General features: G+C 40.5%; 1 long non-coding RNA gene across 1 annotated transcript; it reads left to right on the top strand.

Annotated features, from left to right (window-relative positions):
- The first annotated feature begins 4,232 nt into the window (after window positions 1–4,232).
- On the top strand, window positions 4,233–15,846 carry LOC118563097. Its single transcript, XR_004931012.1, has 3 exons — window positions 4,233–4,442; window positions 10,656–10,733; window positions 15,416–15,846. It is a non-coding gene; the product is annotated as an uncharacterized LOC118563097 (long non-coding RNA).
- Window positions 15,847–21,694: the final 5,848 nt, after the last annotated feature.

The following is a 21,694-nucleotide window of genomic DNA, read 5'->3' as shown; positions in this document are numbered from 1 at the left end:
ACACGTTCCAGATTTATAGATGTCAATGACTTTGTTAGTAACCTGCTTTTAAATGTCTTTGGATAACCAAAATATTCCTTGGCTATACAGTTCTGGCAGTACCTAGGACCTGGGTATGTTTAATGAAAATTTGCTAAATAATTAGTTTAATCACAGTTTACTTTTTGACATGGGGGCAGGTTGATTTTTTTAAATAATAAATTGAACTATTATTCGAATACTGCCCTTTGTATTTGCTCAGGTTACCTGTGCTGAAATTTAAAGTTGTTTTATTTGACACTTTTCTGTAAAAACCAAAGAAATCAGTAATCTTTTTCTGTGATAAAACTCTTAGAATTACTCACTTATTGCTTTGAACAAAACAAACGTACCTTAAATCATTGGTGTTAACACAAATACCAGCTTGGTGAAACTTAAACCCTAATTTTCTGGAATCGGTTGGTGCCTGCACCTCTCCATTGACACAAAGTTTGATTAATTGGAGATTTTCTCAATTAGGTGGGCATGAGTTTGACCTTAAGCTGCAGATGAGATGCACAGCCACATGCTGCAACTTGACATTCCCTAAAGCCCTCCATGCGAGTGTCTATCTGTGTGCTGTGCACGCACCAGAGCCGAGGCACTGACTCACGCCGTTACGGATACCAGAAAATCCACGTCTAACTACCCAAAAGAAATATAACCCTAGTCAAACATAATGGGTAATTGGGAGGCTAAAGATCTGATGTGTCTGGGTTTATGGGGGTATTTATAGCCCGTCTGTATCATGGAGCCTTCTTAATTATGCTGTCAGGGTGTTTGTTCCCTTTCACAGCGATTATCAAACAGGATATGGAAGTGAAGCAAAATGCTCGAAATTCTAACTACTTTACTGAGTAACATCATGAAAATGAGAAAAGACTGACAGCAAATTTGGGAAACAAAAGCAATAAGCTGCTCTGGAGATTGTTTCTTTTGCTACACCTAAAGTTTCATACCACTGGAAAACAGAATGTGTTCTGTTTCTGCATGGAAACACATTGAAATGAGTCTGCTAAGGGATGTTTGGCGTCTTACTAACAGATGCTACTGATGGCCTGTGTTATGTCGATCCTAAAACAATACATAGAAGTGGAGCTGAGTACATTTCCAAGTCAGTTACAGAAGTCCTCTGTTTCTCCTCTGTGCTTAAGTTATATGTCCTCTGCTCACAAATTAAAAGGGATCAGCTTAGGTGCTTGACTCCTTTAATCAATAAAGCATTATAACCGCCTTTTACAGGCACATCTGCACTGTGTGTAGACATATGGCTCCTTTCAAAAGTATTCATGTTCATCAAACTTTTGAGTGCTCGTGTCACAGCAACAAGCTCCAATGTATCTTATAGTGATTTATATGACAGACCAACACAAAGTAGCACCTGATGTTGGAGTAAAAAGAAAATGATTGATGGTGATGATGTGGAAGTAGCCAACCTTAAAACACCTGTGCGCCAATTCAGGGCGGTATCTCTACCATATGTGCACATCTTGACATTTTTACCCATTTTTCGCAGCTCAGTCGGATTGGATGGAGGGCAAGTTTCAAGTCTTACCAAAGATTCTTGATCGGATTTAAATCTGAACTTGGATTGGAGCACTGTAGCATGACTATTTAGAGCTGTAGGCTGTGTTTAGTGTCAAGTATTTTGCAGACTCTAAAAAGTTATTAATTTTTTCAGGATTGTCCTGATTATCCCACCTGAGGTGTGGATCTCTGCAGCTCCTCCAGAGTGACCATGTGATTCGTGGCTGCTTCTTTGAATGATGCTTTCCTTGCATAGCCTGTTTGTTTCGGTGGACAAGAGGTTGGAGGCTGGGAGGTTTACAATTTGGCCATACTATTTCCATTTTTAGCTGAAAAATAAAACAGAACTACATGGGAGATTCAAAGCTTGGGGTATTCTTTTAATTTACCAAACCCTGCTTTTCACATCTCTACAACTTTATTTGTGGCCTCTGCTGTGTTCTCTGGTCTTCAAAATGCTGTTTGTTCTCTAATCCTCTCTAACAAACCTCAGAGGCTTGTTAATCTATGAACAGTTGGATTTGTTCATAGATGAAATGTCAAACAAGAGAAATCTATTTACTAGTGATTTCTGAAGACAACTGATTACACTGAATTTTATTTAAGCCGGGCATACACTGCACAATATTTTCAATCATGGTAGTCATATACAGCTCAAACTGTACGACGAAACCACAGGGTTTAAAAGTTCACCGCTCATGATATCTGTTCTTACACTGTGTGGCCCGACGCTCTGATGCGATCCGACAGCTCACACTGTGCGTTCAAAAACCACACGTCGGACTCAGCGTAGAGAGATGGCGCTACTTGGACTCGTCTACCCGGAAGCCCAATGTAAACAGTAGAAGAAGAAAAAGTGTCAATGCTCACTGTTAAATATGAGGCTCACTAGAACGAAATGCGCTGCCTTGGCAATTCTACGAGTTGCTCCGCCGTAGTTTGACTCCATGTCACACGTACTGCGGCCATGCTTCTCTCCGCTCCTATGTTTTTGTTTGAGAAGACGAAGAAGAATTTCCTTGTTTGCGCGTGTGCAGTGCACGAGGTTGGGGGAAATCGGCTCGTAGACGGTCATAACTCCGTTTCAACAGCAGGACGTTCTCACGATCGCTCATGATCACTCACAAGGGCCGTCTGAATTTCAAACATGTTTGATTTTCATCCGAGCGTCCGATTCCTGATTGGGAGGTGGTCATGAGAGGCTATTCGCCACTTGTTACCGCCTGTATCAAGCTGAAACTCACCCCGATCCAAATAATTCTCGCACGACTGAAGAATCGGTCCGAAAAGGGCAAAAACTCATACAGTGTACGGCCGGTTTTAGGGAGAACAGACTAAAGGGGGCTGAATACAAATTCAAATCACACACTTCAGATTCAGTGTTGTTTAACCCCAACTGGTGCAATGAGTTGCTTCTCATTTCTTAAACAACCATGTCGAACGACACATCCTGTGGTCGTGGAAAATGTCCGGTCAGATGGCAAGCTCAACACACCACACACAAACAGATTTCGCTTAAGATCATTCAGATGGAAGACGGGAAATCTTGCGAATCCTCTCAAGATCAAACGTGAATTCAGAGTAAATAAACATTAACAATGGGGAATAATAATGGCGATAGTTTGTGGATTGATTTTTTATTTTTGAAGTTTTTACGGCAGTAGTGGCTCATTTTTCATATAGTGGGCTAACAGGAAAGGGGTACGAGAGAGGGGAGAGACATGCGGCAAAGGTCGGAGTCTAATCTGTTACATGGGTCGTAGGTCAGCTGACTACCTGAATACACTGAATGACCAGGTTACTCCATCAATGGATTTTTTATTCTCTGATACTACGGGCATATTCCAAGATGACAGTGCCAGGATTCATCAGGCTTAAATTGTGACAGAGTAGTTCTGGGAGCATGAGACATTTTCACACATGGATTTTGCCAACACAGAGTCCAGAGCCCCGTTGAGAGTCTTTGGGATGTGCTGGAGAAGGCTTTGTGCAGGAGGCAGACACTACCATAATCAATGCAAGATATTGGTGAAAAATGAATGCAAAACTAGGTGGAAATAAATCTTGTGACATTGTAGAAGCTTATCAAAACAATGCCACAGTGAATGCATCCCATAATCAAAGCTAAAGCAGTCCAAGAAAATAGTAGAGTGTGACAATTCTTTTGGTGACGACTTATTTTTTTTGGCCAGGCAGTGTGTACTCTGAGTCCATGGCATGGCATTTACTTAAAATACCAGATAATTGCTATTATGTCACCAAACTTTGAATTTCCATTCAAAATCAAACATTGTATGACCATCATATGAATTTATGCAATGTTTGGGGCTTTGAGTTGCACGTTGTTACTTTGTTTAAGTATTCATTCCCATCAATAGCACTTTCTGCACTACATCTTCCCAAAAGGTCTAAAAATCCTTGTCAGAAGAACTGCTGTAAAACAGGGAATCAGGAGGAATGAAACAAAGAAGGTGAACGTGTGGGTTGACTGGGCTGCATGTGGACCAGCGCTGTAGTCAGCTCATTAATCAGCTGCAAGAATATAGGTGATGATGTTGATTAGAGACGTGGCAATAAACATGTAAACTGTGAATGATGAATGCTCACACACCACAACATGTCTTAGGCTGCATTACATCTTGTATAATCTGCCACAGGCTAATCCTCCAGTGTTCCTGATCCATGCACCAGGACAGCGTGAAAGACAAACACCTGCTGATAGGAACAAAAGTCCTCTCTGCAGTTGTGATTATTTGAACCATGGATTGTTGACGTTGAACCTGCTGTCTTTTTGATTGCTGAAGGGTTGAAGGTTTGAAAACCATGTGCACCACCATCATGGTTCTCTCCACTCTGGCATTTTTACTGCGCCAACATCTCTTCAGGGGAAGCAAAACGTAAGTTACTCTTGTATTTTGTTTTACCTCTAACCTTTATCTTTTAGGCAGTCCATGCTAAATTTGATGCTCTTATCTTATATCCAATAAGTACATTAGTTGGTTTTCCATTTTATCAAATCTCACCTTAAAATGCTGTTGAGCTACATCCTCTTCAATGGACACTTTCACTTAAACAGGAATCCAAACTTGCCACTTGTTTAAAGTTGTTAACATTACATTTGTTTTCTACAATAACTAAAATAACATTCCCACAAATGTCAACTTTTTAAAATCTTAATAAGGGATCAATGATATTTTCATGTGATATTACATGTTTCCTTGCACAGTCTTGCAACATGAACAGCGGTTAAATGGCATGCGACGCTACAAATGTAGCTCACCACTGTCAGGGTAGGAATATGTGAGTGAATAGAATGTAAAGCGCTTTGGAGTCCTCTGGACTTGATAAAACACTCTACAAGTACAGGCCATTTACCATACATGGTGTGAAATATTTCCCTGTTCTGAAAGTTGATAATAAACACTAAAATTTGAAAGCAACACAAAGGAAACATAAAAGAAAATCAACAAACTGAGCACTTTCTTGACAAAAAGAATCTATTTTCACAGCACAATTCATACAAATCAATACAGTGCAAGGTATTTTACTCACAAAACACATGCAATTGAAGAAACATTCCTCTGTCCATTTAGTAAAAGCAAGATAAATAAAATATCCTAATCACAAATAATTGAACTAAAAGCGAACACAGTAATTCACATTTCCTTCCAGTAATTATTCCTTCTGCCTGATGTTGCTGTATGAAATTTCAAAACAGTGCATAACACTCTCATATTACTATTGTATAATCTGAGTGAGAACATCATGTTTTAAAATTTTGCAACAGATAGCGGCTCACATCCAGAGGTTAATGAACACAACAGCAAAGTAAATTAACTCTGTAATTGGGGCTTATCTTTATCGTGTAAAATGGCTTGAGCCCACTTTGGGCATGATTCCACAATCAGCTCATCAGGCACTCCCATCATAAAGAGAGGAAGTCACAAAAAATTCTCTGTCTAATAAAGCAACAGGGATAGTTTTTCATTTTTAAAGCAGCACCATATAGGTTTTGACCCAAGTATTAGCTAAATTAGTGATACCTTGAATTGTGTTTCAGGTCTATACAGATCTTGGCGCATATCTGTGCCCCGTGTGGGCTGCCCTTCTCAATAACTTGCCTATGTAACTTGAGAGGTTCGGATCCGTTGCTGAATAGGCCATGTGACCTAGAGGTCATGTGACCTAGAGCATTGTTTTACAGCAGTGTGAGCTCCCCTCAGAGCTAAGCTTAAGTGCTTCTACTTTTCTCATCCTCGAGTAAAAGTTTGGCAAGGCAGAGGAAAGCATAAAGAGGAAAACTATGTCTGAGGAGGCCAAAAAGAGAAAGCAGGACAGGGATTGCTCCAGAGGACAAAAGAAGGGTAGATCTTGCAAAATCAGAATCAGAATCAGAAATACTTTAATAATCCCAGAGGGAAATTACTGTTTCAGTACAACCGCCATCACATACATCACAAACATTTCAGGGGGAGACGATTTACTGAGGCCATGCTGCCAAGGACACCACCTTACACGGTGCTCACAGGGCGCTGCCATTGAATATGTGGAAAGATAGTGGCCACGATAGTTTAAGGAGAGGAAAAAAAAACAGATGTCTCATACCCTATCCTCTCAAGGTACAGTGTGAGATATCCGGAAAAAAAAACTCATGCACGAGAAGCACAAATACAACGAGACACATCTAGTAGATGGTAAACATTGGAGACTAGTCGTGTGTAAGTTCATATGTTTTTTTTGTGGGCGTCAGCTATGAGTGTGTGTTTGGGTGAAAGTTTTTTATATTTCCACGAAATGCTCTTCAGAGGCCATTGTCCTTGATGTTATCAGCCGGCCAACAGTTCAGAAAGCATCTGCAGATGTCAGCGGGGGAGGAGGGAGCAGGGGAGAGTTCTGAGCTCGTTCCTCATAACAATCTAGGAGTAGAGATAGGGAAGGCATAATCCAAATACGTTGTTTGTTATGAGACAAGGTGCTCTGACTTTCCTGTCAGCTTTAAGTCTTTTGCTGGCTCCAAATGGTGAATCCAATATTCCAAATTGTTGGGCTTTTCTGCCTTTCATATCAAGATTTTATCCCATCTCCCCTTGAGTTCAACCACTGAAACCAGTCCGCATTCCAGCGCAGCCAGCTTACGGCTCTGCTCCTCCACCTTCCAGATCTGTTTGTTCAACGCCTTAGTGAGCGCGTCATATACAGCCGGTAGCCTGATCAAGGCCAAATGGCTACCGACATCCGCTGTATTTGCTGATACATCAAAAATCCACCAAATCCAATAAGTAGAAATCCAAGTATGCTGAATCTAAACATGCAAACGTTTCAACGTCCAGGACTGACAAAGTCAAAAGACACACCGTTTTCCATCCAAGAATGTAGGGTGTATCCCAAAAAATAAGTCAATCAGGACCGGACGGGTCCCCTTTATGCTGCCTACCTAAATTTGATCAATAGTATTGAGAGACCAGCTTACCAGATCAATGGTTTTCAGAGTTCGGGTGATATGAAGACAGTGCTCAGAAAGACAAGACATAGCCTCAGAAGCAGGAGAGGAGAGAAAAAACACGACCGACCTCGAAGAGAGACAGAGACAGGAATTTGCTTGTTGATGTTTGATCAGACCTGTCAACTTCTATGGACAGTTCAGCGTGAGATTATGTTCATTTTTCGGAGTGCGTGCATGGAGGGAGGGGGATGTTTTGGGGGGCGGTTTTGCTGTCATGGCAAATTTGTACCCCCTGCATCGGTAGTGACGCTGGGAGAGTGGATCCAATCAACTTGTCCAATCTTATGGACAAACCTTACATATACAAGAGCACTCTTGTAATGCCAATGTGCATGCATTTTTCTTGCTTGTTTCCCCTTGCAGCGCACCTTCTAATGTCTATGCATCCAGTTAGCTTCGGTTTCAGCCGTTCATTGTAGCTCTGCTGCTCTCACCGTATATTTTTTTACGCTATCCCCCTGAGGAGCGGAAGAGCGCATGTGCAGTTGTTTCAGAAAGGGACTTGGGCGTTACTTACCTACATTTCTGGAAAAAACGGCCACTCTACCTTTAAGTATTTGTGGAAGCACTTATTGCAGTATTTTAACTTAACTAATAATTTGACAGAGCTATATTTTCATTTATTGGAGCAATATTTGACCAGTCGGATCTGTACTTTGACTCAAGTAGTGAAGCTGAGTACTTTGTCCACCACTGATAAAGCCTTATTTTTTCTGGCATGCTTTACAGCTGTAAAGCATTTTGACATGTCTGTTCAGCAGCAAATGTATACATAACATACTTTCCATTCAGTTTGAACAGAGAGAAACTAAAAGCTTTAGCTCTTTAATGAGTACAATAAAGTGGTTTAACTTTCATTAACAATCTGTTGAGCTCTGGCTTTTTAGAATCTGTGGCTTTAGATGTGGTCATCCTCAGGTGGTCACATACTTTATCGGCAGCGTGTGTAATGAGGTGTGGCGCCTTAGCTGGAGAGCCGTGTTTATTTCAGAGCATGATGAGATAACGGCATGAGTCATTTTCTAAGAGTTCGTCTTACCTCACATACTCAGTACACACCCTGATTCAACACCCCCCCCCCCCTCCCCCTCCCCCCAGGCAATGTCTGACCTTGGACATTTAGCTCATTACATCTTTGGAGCAACAAAGCAATTATGAGGTGTGAAAAATACCCCAGTTTAGGACTTGAATTGGATCCAAAATGACTGTGTGTTGTGAAACAAACCTAGATTTCTGTGAAATGTTTTGGATGCCTCATACTGAGAGTTTGATCGCTGAAGGGGTCTTGGAGAACATAATGCTATTGTTAGCCAACTAAAAGGTGGCAAACATTAAATACAAATGTCACAGTCTTTCTGCCTGGAGCTGCAGTGAGAATTATGGACTCAGATTGCTAATGTGAGGTTCACATGTTTAATGGCTTTCAATGCTAGGCACTGCAGTGAACAACACTTTGATAGTTGCCTTGTTGATGCTTTGTTCTGCTCTATTCAACATATGAGCAGAACAGTTTTCATAATGACTTTTATCAGGCTCTTCCGGTTTATGAAAAATAAACTTTAGTCAGTTATGGGAATTCAGTAAATGAATAAATAGTTAATTTACTGATTTATTTTACTAAACTGAAGGTTTCATTTCAAAAGGTTTTCAGCCAGCTGGTATAACACAAATACAGCACAAATACATAAATAATGAAAACCCATTTTTTAAAAGTACTACCGTTGTTACAGTAATGCAACAATGATTAAAACCATTGTTGCTTTACTGCTTTACACTGTGCTGAATAGACATGTGTATTGAGATGTTAGGTTGCAAAGGATCTTCTCAGCATATGCAGTCTGAATGCTACAAAAGAGAAGAACTTTTCAAGATGGTGGATGTGTTGCACCCACTGAGCTATATAATACACTGGAGTGCTGATTTTGCCGAAAAACTGAAGTCACTGGCCGCCATCTTGCTACTCCCTACTCTCACAGAATCCCATAGGATTTGGTTGCAACAACAAGCAGTTTTCTGGCTAAGTGAAAACGTTTCACAGGTCATTCTACAGTCAGTGGATGTACTAACACTATCAACTACTAGGAAATTAGGTGCTGAAATATTTTACATGTTATTCATATTAAATATATATATATGTATATATAAGTATGTGTATATGTATATATGTATATATGTATACACATATGTAAATATATGTTTTTGTATATTGTTATTTATATATTTATAAATGTTAAACATATATATTTAAATGAATAAAATGCAAAATATTTCAGCACATGACTTTCTCAGTACTTGATATTTTTAGAACATAACATAAAACTATATGGCATTTGACATTTTAAAAGTTTTAAGCCCCCCCTGAACATGAGAAAATCGTCGTTATTCGATGCTGTAGCGCACATATTCCCTAGTTACTGGGGGGAAATAGGGAGTACCAATATGGCGGCTGGTGGCTTCAAAGCGACTCGTTCAAACAGATGGTGATTAGCACTCCAGTGTATTATATAGCTCAGTGGTTGCACCTCATGTTGCATGTTAGATCATGTGGTCTGTGCTAGCTGGTGTTGCAACACCCTGGAATAGAGGATGATGGATCTTTGGAAGAGGGAATAATATAATCTCTTTTGAGAGCTAGTCACAAATGTCAGAATGTGACCAATGTAACCACGCTATGTCAAGCAGGGTCTTTTACCCCTCAACAAAGTTACCGTACAGATCACAAACATTTGAAATAAATTAAGGCAAAAATATGTGAGGATCAGGATGCTTAATGCGCGTTTAAGTCTCACAATTGTGCTTAACGCTTTTGTTATGCTATGCCCATTTAGTTTTTTCACTAGTCTGGAGGATGTACTCCTCTTCTGGTGCATTTAACTAATAAAGGGAAAATACAGTATGAGACAACATTCCTTTGTCCAGAGATCATCCTTGGTTTGCTTCTTTATGTTATTTGAAGAAGGAACATGGTCATATGTGTACCTGAAGAGTACACGTTAACATCAAGATTACATTAATTTTCTCTCTGTTTCCCAAGCTCAATCATAACTGGAGTTGTTTTAGTGAATGTAATCCAGGCTTGTGTTGCTGGTGAAAGCGGACTGTCAAGCAGACCTTGATAAGATTTATTTTTAGCTTTTCAAGGAACCAGAGCTTGCAATGGCTTCTTGGACAGCAGCAATGCTCCTTACCCAAGCCTTTGAACCCAGCAGAAACGTTGTTGGGTTTCCCTTGCTAACCAAACGAGCTGCCTTAATGAAGGCAAAGGTGAAAGAGAGCAAGGTATGAACAGAGTTTATGCTTTTCATTCAAAGGGTTGGACATCTGGAATATGTGAGAAGGAAGTGGTTCATCAATAACAGTCCAAATTTCAGACTGAAAGTTCTACTTACCTCACACAATGATTCTCAGGATATAAACGCACAATACTTTATAGTTATCTTTCTGTATGTCAACCTGGAAGGAAATTATAAAGTCAACAATCTACTGAAAACCAATGTTATATTCTGCAAACTGCAAGTGTTTTACTTTTATTATACATCTGTTGGCTTACTGGGCATTTCACATTGTCTTTTTAACCAAGTTTGCCCCTTTATCTCCTGTTTTTAAGCTTTCCGACAAACTTGGATGGAAAAGATACACCTGCAGTGCAGAGCCAAGATCCTGACAAATGAAACGGCATCACCAGGTAACATAGTGTTGCAGATTCCTTCATGATCCAGTGATGATTTCAGTAGCGCACTCTGTATTCGGTGCTTGTCTAAACTACACTGACTTATAAGGTTGTTGGTCATCTGGAGAGACAACTGGGTTATTACTGTAACTCTGCAGACTGGCCCCTGCATGGCTCCTAAGCTGTCTGGAAATGTCAGGAAGAATATGAAATTTGATTTACGGTAAATAATTTCACTAGAGAGGTATTGAAAAGAAAACTATTTGCATTTCCCATTTTATTTACCATCCCATTATTGAAGTCTGTTTCCATCCATCTATTCATTAATTTTCATTTATTTGTGTAATGAATAAGAACGATGATTGGTGATTGCCAAACCTTTTCATTTGAGAAGACATATATTTCCTATCAAGTCACAAATCTTTATGAACTTTATCAAATTTAATTGTTTATGAGAATGTACTTGTTTGTCTTTGTGTGGATGGGGCCTCATATGGCATTTTATTCAAACTGAAGGCCAAAAAAGATATACTGCTCTTTTAGACTTTTTTTTATTAAAGGAGCAATAAGTAAGATATTTTCTGCGAAATTAACCTAAATCATTCTCATATGTTATCTGGGATGGAAGTAACATTCCCTATAAACAATCAGTCCTCTCCATCAACAATGTCTTAGTCAAGGTTTTCTCCTTTCAGATCTAGAGGTACGGTCTGGAACTACTTCGGTTCAGAGTGTAGCCTGTGTTTACTTCCTGGTTCCTGAGCCAATCATATGAGAGTTCCCAGGGTTCCCTAAACAGAGCGCAACATTTGGTATTTTATCTTGGCAAAAGAGCAGCAGCCTGGCAAACATGGAAGCCAGTAAGAGGACCAGAAATAGCACAGAATACAACATTATATACCTGTCCTGTGTGAGTAAAAATTCAGTGGAGTTTCTCAGCAACAACAGACCGCTGAGTAAATGGCTGGTCTCTGTGAAAGGCATTGTGCATGCGTTGTTCCGATTTTAACCACTAAGTGTCATTATTACTTATTGTTCCTTTAACATTTTAAAGGAGAGAAGTCAAAAACAGGAACCAGGTTGATACAGACGTTACAGTCTCACTGGTGAAAAGATTAAGTTGCAGTTTACTGAGATTTAACCTGGTAGAAAAAGATCATAACTTTCAAGAATATAAATTTAAATGTATCTAAATAAACATTTAATTATAAAAGCTTTACAGTTATAACTTCTTTATAGTTCTCAGGAGAACACAGTTTGAAATAAAATAAAATTTTAGCTTAATCTAATGTCATAAGTGTGGATCTGTGCATGTACAGGTATGTACAAGGCCAGCTTTTGGCCCTTAATAATGCTTCATTAATGGGCTTATGAAGGGCTGGGATCTCTGGACATTTGGGCCTGGTAAAGTCTGGAGTTGTGATTTTTAGGTTGGTTTGGAGCCATGCATGTAAGCAGGGGGAAAACCATGATGCCAAACCCACAGATGAAGAGGTTTTATAAAACAACAACAGGAACACATTGTGGTCTGCATTTAACAGGATGGAAATTCTGTTGCTTTGCATTTTTTTCCCCCAGTGCTGTCAATACAAACTCATTTAGACAGTCTGTTGTGTTATCTGTGTACTGAATAGGTAATTGTGGAGAAGATCAATCACAGTTGCACTTTCTGTCACTAAGCAGCAAACCTTTTGCACCAAGAACAAAAAAGAGAATCATTATTCCTCCTTATACATAAATTATTGGTGAATATCTTTTGTAAAGTAGAGTTTGACAAATTGATTTAACTTAGGATCTACTGAAAAGTACCTGAATTAGCTACTTTAGAGCTCAGAACACAAAAAAATAATATTTGCTTTGAATATTACATCCAATAATTGGCTATGGTCTTGCTTCTTGTTACTCTCAAATGGTACATATCCTGCAAAATCCTCTTCTTTAGCCCTTTAATACATTTTGTTGAGTACTTCTAGTCTCTAAAAGTGCAGAAAATCTGAATGTAGTCGTATTCACGCAAAATATTCAGGTTTTTTTCATATTCAAAGAAGGCTTCTTCTTCCATGGCCAAACAGTAAACAACTAGAAAGTAATGATGCCCTTGGTTCTTTGGTGTTGTGTTGTAGCTCATCGTGGCTCATTATACATCAGGCAGCTCCGCCCACAGTTACTAACAAAAATGCTAAAAACAAGTTATTCAAATCTGAGGATAGAGAAATCTGTCCCTTGAATGTTTTGTGGAAGTGTCTCACTAAATGCTATTCCAGCAATGTGAATATTTGCAGATTTGATTTCATTTCTGCTTTAATTGTCCGAAACATTTGGGTGTGACAGAGCAATATCAGGAGAAGCCTGTATGGCTGCAAAATATTTTTTGCACCACTGTACGGTCCCCCTTTTAGGAGCAAAATAGACTTTTCTGATTGCCTTTGATAACACCAATTATTAAAGTTAATTAGCTTTGATAATTATCTAATAAAACTGTCTGACAACAGTGACCATGCACAGCCTGCTGTGGTTGCAGCTAATGAAGAACTCAGCCCCTCGGCAAAGACCTGCCTCTTGCTGTGTGTGAACAATTAATTGATGTAGGAAAAAAAAATGAAAACCTCTTTGTCTAAGAGACAAACAACCAATCTGTTTAAACTGAAAAATGTTTCTTGAATATTATGATTTAATGTCAGAGTTCACAGCAGGGAAGGAAGAATTGGAGAATAAAACCAACCGCAACCTGACGGTAATTGTAATCTGTATGAAGGCTTTGTGTAAAAACAAAGGTTCATATATACCGAGAAATCACTGCACGTCATATTCTGTCTACTCTGTCTCATTGTTTGATTTAACAAGCAAAAAACTATGATGACATGACAAATATTCCAGTCAAGTGTAGAAAGTGTTAGCAATTTGGAGCCATTTGGCCATTTCGTACTAGATCAGATGTCACTGATCTAGTGCATACCTGTACTAGATCAGTGACATCTGATCTAGTACGAGATGTGGATGATCTTCATTTCATTTTTATCTGAAGATGCCATATTATCAATAATTGTGCAGTGCCTTGTTATTTTTTTTCCTGATAAGTTTATTCTCTGCTGCTTAGAAATTGACTGTAGATTAGCTTGTTTTTCAATTCTGATTAAGTGTGTAACTGTTTATGTGTTTTTTGCCACTATCTCCCCCAAATTTGGGACAATAAAGGTTATTCTTATCTTAAAGCAAAGCCACATGTTGTAAAAGAGGGTGGTAGTTAACTTACTTCATATAAGCTATAAAACATATGCTGTGATACAGTGTGAAAATAACAGAAAAAGAAGTCTACTCTAATGTAAACAGTTTGAGTTATGCTCAAAAATTTCTGAATGCTAAATAATATCTGTTGGAGAACTTTATACACATCATGTTTATGTTCTAAATATAATAAAACAGTAAATGTTTAAGTGTAAAACCAGACACTCAAGAGGAAGAAATATAAGTTTAGTCTATTCCTGCCCTTGACAAGTGAAGGCAGCATGAGAGAGGGTTAACTTCTTCTGCTTCTCCAATTATGTCGTCAGCTTTTAGAAAATTGTAAATTATCCAAACTGTTCTTACAAATAGCACTTTGGAATCACATCCATTTTGCTCTGACAGTAATTTACATGATTTTACACGTGCATTCGCAACTCTTTTTATGCAGTGCCTTGCAGCTAATTCCGTTTAGAAGTCAGGCCAATTTTAAATATATCTATAAGACTTCAGTGGGTTGTTAGAGAGCATTAGTGAACAAATAGCATCCCGAAAACCAATGACTACAGCAGATATGTCAGGGAGAAAGTCGTGCAGAGGTTTCAAGTCGAGCTTGGTTGGAAAACAATCGCCTACGTTTTGATCGTCTGATAGAGCTCTGTTCAGTCTGCCGTGACCGTCCACCTATAATCACCAGGCAAGCACATCAGTAATCACAGAAAAAGCCTCTTGGGAACTCTGGAGAAGTTGCAGAGACCCACAGCTCAGATGGCAGAATCTGACGACAGGACACCTGCTAGTTGGTGGCAGCATGGGCACGACTTACTTCTGATAACAACAGTCATTTCACAATGATACTCTGCTATTCGCATGTCTATCACATAAAGACGCATGAAAATACATTGTTTTTCTATAGCATGGCAAAATGGGAAAAGGTTCAAGGAGTATGAAGGCGTGCCACATGGTGCACAGACATATGCAGCAGCTGAGACATAAAAAAGGCCTCGTCACCGTTCCCGAGCTGCCCGTGGTGTCTAGCCTTTGCCTAACGCTCCTGTGTGTTCTAGGTACTGTGAGGTCAAGCGCTTCCTGGGCTCTCTTCAATATTTTATCAACCAAAATGAGAAGCACTCCCGTCCGCTCAGAATTGCCCGTGCTGTGATCAAAGCAGCAGCCAAAAAGAAAATCACTCTGCAATATTTCTCTGTAAATGATGAAATTCATAATTTGTCTTTTTCAGCTCACAACCCCCCCCCTCCCCCCCAAACACACACACACATATAGCTGGGTTTTACATGCAGACTGCCCTCAGGTCTGTAGGAATAAAATAGGTGACTTGATAATATATGGGGTATTTGAGATATGGGAAATCTGAATGATACATCCGCTTTGCCAGGAGTGTTTTTAAATAATGCATTTCATATGGTAATGTTGGTGGGGAAGTGTCAGTCTGAATTATCCTCCTCTGTTTCCAGAAAGCTTCTCTCCAAAAATGCCCTGCGCTCTAAAAGTGGAACCAGCTGAGCCACGGCAGCTTTCACGCCCTGCCAACGAGCTGATCTGGAGAGACCATCAATCTCCTCCGCTAAACCTTTCGTTTAGAACCAGGGGAGGGAAAGCCATCTCGGTCCCGCAGACATCCTTACCTAACTCTGCTAAGACAAAACGACGGCTTCTAGCAGAGCAGAAATAAACAAGATGCCCATTCACGGCCCGCTGCGTCCCCGTTTGAGGGGGAAATCCACTCCCCCGCTCCCCGCAGCCTCTAAAACACGACCCTCGGATTGTTATGTCGTGTGACTGAAGATTTCTCCCTTGACGTCGTTTCTCATCCGCATCCGGTAACGACTAAATTGTGTACAGTAACAACTGAGCTCCTACGCCAAATAAAGCTGTTTTCCATCTATTTTATGAGCCGTGTCCTTTTCTTCTGTCTATTTCCTGCCCGAATGAACAAATGACTGAATCAAAGTTTATGCCGGGGGTTTCTTTTGATCTGTTTGCGTTCTCAGAGACGACCCTGATCGCTGATGATCTGCAGGGAGCGGCCCAAAGGTCAGTTCTGAGGAGGCGACGGAACTTTCCTTGTGACAAAACCACGGCCGGGTGTGGTGCATCCTCCCTGTCAGCGGCTCCGTTAACGCGTATCTTTCTCTTTGTCCTCGGCACAACCGCGTATCAAAACCTCTCCACCTGCAGGAGGCAAGGGAACCAATGAGCATGATGTGTTCCCAGGACCATCGGCTCTGCCAGGCATGCACTCTATCTGCTTGTGTAATCAAGGCGTTGGAGGACACAAATATCTGCCGATAGCTGCAGCACTCTGGCGTCTCACTGTTGTCTCCTGCCCCGATGAGCCTGTCTGACTCAAATTACTAGGTGAGAGCGGGGTTTCTGTGCGCTCGGCAAAGCGCAGCAGCCCGGGTAATAACACTCTGGCAGACCATGGGAGTTAATCTAATGACGGGGGACAGAGCTACGGTTCCTAATGGGCACAGAGAGATGCAGAAAGAGAGGGCACTGATGGTGACTCTAATACGTAGTCCTCTTTTCTCTCTGCTGCACATTTGATCATCTCTGCGATAGACTTTGAGATCAAGGCAGGGGAAAAAAAAAAAAAAAAAAGGGGTAACAGAAAAAACCGAGAGACCAGACACGGAAAAAGCTGCTGATAGTTGGTCTGTTTGCTGCAGTGGAAAGACGTTGTGCATTTAGACATCAATAATCTGCCCCGTTTTTAGGCTATCGTGCATTGCGCGAAGGTCGCCTGCAGGCATTTCTTTGTTGCATGTAGGATGTGTGTTTTTGTACAAGAGACAGAGAGGAAATTGTTTCAGTCACATTCCAGTGTTCACTGTGAGTGTTATTATTCAGAGTGCACTGAAAATACAGTTCAAACTAGATATTTACAGACTGTAGAAAGAGAGAAATAACTGGTGACAAATAGAAACAGCAAACTAAACTTTTCATCGTTTTACGTCTGTTAGGATTATCTACATTTTATAAAACCAGGGAGACGACTTATTAACGAATATTTGACTATTTCAAATCTACAAGTTTACATCCACTTTGTTAGTGTTGGGTGATGATGTTTATTATTGTAAACCACTTCGATTGTAGTTTCATTGTAACGGCTTCTTCCTCTATGAATGCACTTTCTGCCCATGTTGGTACTGTTGCTGGGGCTGCTCTCTGACCAGCTAACCATCTCGCTTTAGCAGCAATAACGCACTTGTAGCTGACTAACTGAGGCCGACACGCACTTATCATACGTCCAGATCTTCATCTGAGACTCCTCTACAAAAGTATCTACCAAATATATAATAGCATCGCACATTTTTAAGAATAACTTACAAATTTCTAAAATTGTACCAAAAACTGTGCCAAAAAGGCACAAAGACAACAGGGGTCTGCCTGGATTGTTTTTCAATCTAAACATGTATAATTTCTCAATTGCTCAACCTGCTACAGATGTAACCAAAATGTTGTAGTTACAATTTATTGTTTATTTCCTTCTTTACAGTAAGAAGTCAGATGTTTTGTATGTAAACATCTGTTTTGATTTTAGGCAAAATTATTTTTTTGGCCATTTAAATCTTATTTACTCAGGTCCAGAATAATTTACTCTCAGATTTTCACATCCACATCATCCTCTATGACCTCCATGTTAGTTGATAACAACATTAGCAGTTTAGGCAGTGTAAAAGTTGAGAAATGGTTTATAAAGTATCAGTATGCATTTTTTTTCTTTTGGAAAATAGGCCCTTAGGCTTAAGAGGGCGGCATCTTCACAAATTGTTTTACTCTTGTTCTGGAGATAATTCTCACATGTGACACTCAAACAAACCCATCTCTGGAACACAAAACCCGAATCCTTCCTGAACTGTACCGTGAATGAACACTACAATGTCTTTTTTACTTGCGTATAATAGTTTTAATGGATGGATGTTGCACCTTCAAGCCTTTGGAAAACATTCCCGGGGGGCGGCCGGGGCCCCTGCCGCGGGGGCGGGGCGCCCCTGGGGCCTCTGGCCCCCAGGGCCCATGGCCAGGACCACTTCAGCGCGGCTGGCTGCCGGTGGAGCCCACGGGCTCGTCCCCGCGGCTCTTGGGGGCGTCGGCATTGCGGTGGCTGGGGGATTTCCTCGGGGTCGTCTCTCCTCTTTCCTTGGGGGGTGGGGGGGTTGCAGATTTCCTGTGAAGGCCCCTCTCGGGTGCACTGCTTTGGGGGCCCCTTTGGGAGTCCGGGGTTACGGGTCCCCTGACTCCTGCCTCTGTGCTCGGGGAAGGTGGGTCTTTGGTTCTCCACAATCACTATCGAGCTATTTCCTTCTGGATAATCTTCACCTAAACTAGTGCACTCTCACAATCTCCCACAGGTGCTGGGTCCCAGGTATTAAATGTTCACTTATATACAGAAAGCCTATAATTTATTTATTTATTTTCTTTCACTTTCTTTTTTAAGGTATCACACTACACATGTCAGCTTAAATAATAATACATATGATTTAGCAATGGCATCAAGGTGTTACACGATTGTATCTGTTGCTTTATGTCTGTTGGTTGTGCTGTTCTTTTTGTGTCTCTTTCCAGGTGATGGAGCAGACAGAGGACGTTTTATCGTTCTCTTCCTTTTATCTCTTCTTTCTTTCACCTCTTCTCTTTCTTTTTTTTCTCTTCTTGTTCTTCCTTTACTCTCCCACTTTCCCATTTGAAATTCTCCCTGCAGGAATCACAATAAAACTATTTACATGCACAAATCAAGCCGAGCACTATGGCGAAAGTTGTTTGCTCCACTTGTGAAAGCAAAATCTGTTGAGCTCTATTTGACATTGAGACATCAATTCTTATTGCCACATTGCTAGACAGGACACTGGAGAACAAAAAAAAAAAAAAAAAAAAAAAAAAAAAAAAAAAAAAAAAAGGAAAACATTCCCATGGATAAACCAGCCTTTTGTAGATCCACGGTTCTTTTCCTGACATCTTGGTTGATTTTCTTTACGTTTGTCCATGATGTCACACGTGGGAGGAATGTGACTGAGGTGTTTCCTTTTTAATGCATCCACAGGTGAACTTCCATTAACTCAAATATTGTGAATTTACCATCAGAAGCTTACGAACTCTAAAGATTTTACCTAAAGCACATTTCAAGGGGAAATGTGCTGGTGATAACTCTTGTTATTTCTTATTGAAATAAAAGTTTATAGTTTATACATGAACATCTTCACAAAAAAACTGAAATCAAATAAATGCTAATATGCTGATGTCTATGCATCAGTTAATAATTTGTAATTTGTTAATGTTTAATTGACATATATCCTTTACAATCAAACTGACAAACAAATAAATAAAAAGGGCTACAGATTGTGTCAGGCGTCAACACTGTTTTCTTTCAGTAAGAAGCTCCTGGTTACTGCATGTAGTTAGCATGTTCTCTCCGTGCATTTGCTGATCTCTCCAGATAATCTCGGTTCCTCCTGTCCGAATACAAGACTCTTAAGGGTGTACAACGCCGTTCGCCTAAAGTTTGCTGGAGACAGGCACATCCCCTTATCTACCATGCAAGGATAAACAAGTATAGAACATAATGGATGGTTAAATAAAAAAAGCTTCTGTCATGTTCACAACTGTTGCTGATTCTGTCCCTGCTGCTGGCTGCTGACGTCCCCCTCTGCACTCTGGATTGTTCCAGAAAGTTCTCCTGATTGCTGGCACCTGTTTCTGCCTGATTACTGATTCTGTTTCACCTGTGTGTGGTGCTATTTAAGCCTGCCTGCTCCTGACCTCTGGTGCCAGATTGTTGAATTGACGAGTTGACCATCCAGGGTTCCTAGCCTGCTTACCTGGGAGTGACCCTGTTCCTGTTTTGGGATTACTGCCTGTTGGCCTCGCTCTTGTTGGACTCTCCAGTTGGTTCTTGGTATCTGGACAAGACCTTTGCCTGTCGCCTGACTCTGCCTCTCTGCCAAGCCCTTCTGTGCTTACTGCCCATCGGATTGTTTTGGATTACTGAGCGTGGGCTGGATTCTGGACTCAGCCTGTTGGATTGCCCCACTGGTGCCTTGGTGTATGACCTTGGACTGCTGCAGGATTACCAATCCACTGACTGACTGCTTCTGGAGTGAACTTCTGTATCTGCATCAAGCTCACACACATTGGATTCAGTGTCCATTATCGATCCTCTAAGGTTAGTGGCTATCTGTACTCACTACACTCCCTCCTGAGTAAATTATCAGCCACTAATATGTCTCTTCTCTGCAGAGCTGCCAGAACCAGTTCCTGTAGTTTCCTGCACCGGCCACACCAATTGTCCTAATAAAATCCATAAACATGTTTTGTTGCCTGAATTATCGGGTCCAGTTCTTAGTCTTTAACAGCTTCAGGATTTTAATTTCAGCACTCAGTCTTTTTTGGGGGAAGGTAGAATTTGCCCATGCAACTTTGCAAAGGTTCAGTCTATAAGCTTGAGTAGATTGCTTTCCTACTGCCCCCTTCAAGTGACCCCCACTGATTTTCTTTCAGATTTAGTTCTGAAACTTCTAAAAGTCTCTAAAACTTTTGTGTTTGGATATGTTGTGATACTGATAAATATGAGGCAGACTCGAAAGTGTTTCATAGCTCATAGTTTCATCCACATGAGGGAAAAAAACGGTTCATCTGTATAAAAGTAACCCTTGAGCACGCTGCTGCCACCACTACAGCCTCTTGCATGTCATTGTTGTACCAGTTGACCTTTAAAGTAATTCTAAATTCAATTAATTGAGGTTAAAATGAAATTGTTCATGTTCAAAGTTTACCGCACACACACTAAGGTCAGACTGTTTGTTTATATGTAATGTAACTCATATTATGCAAGTTACCTGAAAGAGTTGTTGTAGATGGTGATGGCTGCAGGAAGGATCTCCTGTAGTCCGTCTTAAAGCTGATCTGTAGAAGCCCTTACTAGAGAAACTGTGTAGTACAACAGTCTGAAGAGGATGCTCAAGGTTGTTATATTTACATTCAGGATTAGACGATTGTTTCCACACTATGCCACAAAGCGGTCAACTAGCTCTTTGTGCTCAGCTTCAAGTCCATCTCAGGAGTCCTTTACGAGAAGTCTGAGTTATAAAAAGTGAGAAGGAATGGTGATATACACATGAGCGATTCATCATGGTGGCTGTTTTCTGGAGTGAAGTTGTTGCATTCTCAAATTCAGTTTCTTTGCAAAAAAATATTTTAGCATTTTATCATTTTTATCCAAGCAACACTTAAGCTTTTATGTTACCCGGAACACCTACAATAAAGGTTCTCCTGCAGGAATCTGCCCAGCATTGAAAGGACCTTTTTAAAAAGCAGCAGGTTTGTAAAGCAGCAAGCTGTGACTCCCTGCTAACAGAGCAAAACTCTGAGAGGATGTCACTCAGAAACAGCTGTCTCCATAACTCTAGTCCAGCCACCTACATGCAAACACCCACCAGCTCTCTATTCCAGCATGGCTTAATGGGTTTTAGTTTTGTCAGTGGGCTTCAGTGTGTCAAAGAGGATTTATGAGAGTCCTGAGGTGTCCTCCATTACCAACAAGATGCCTCATGAGAAAATGAGCAGCAATCCACAGAGGACCTCTTTCTCATCGTTGTCTAAGCGTGGTTAGAACTGACCCTGCAGTTGACTCCATAATGGAGGAAATTAGATGATGGGAAGCCATAATAGTAGATTGTCTCTGAGAAATCATATCCAAAAATAACTCCTACAGCCTGTTAATGACTTGGATC

The sequence above is a fragment of the Fundulus heteroclitus genome, chromosome 5, assembly GCF_011125445.2.
Source record: "Fundulus heteroclitus isolate FHET01 chromosome 5, MU-UCD_Fhet_4.1, whole genome shotgun sequence".
Classification (NCBI taxonomy): domain Eukaryota; kingdom Metazoa; phylum Chordata; class Actinopteri; order Cyprinodontiformes; family Fundulidae; genus Fundulus; species Fundulus heteroclitus.
The sequence above is the reverse complement of the archived record's forward strand: the minus strand, read 5'-3'. Positions and strand labels throughout refer to the sequence as shown.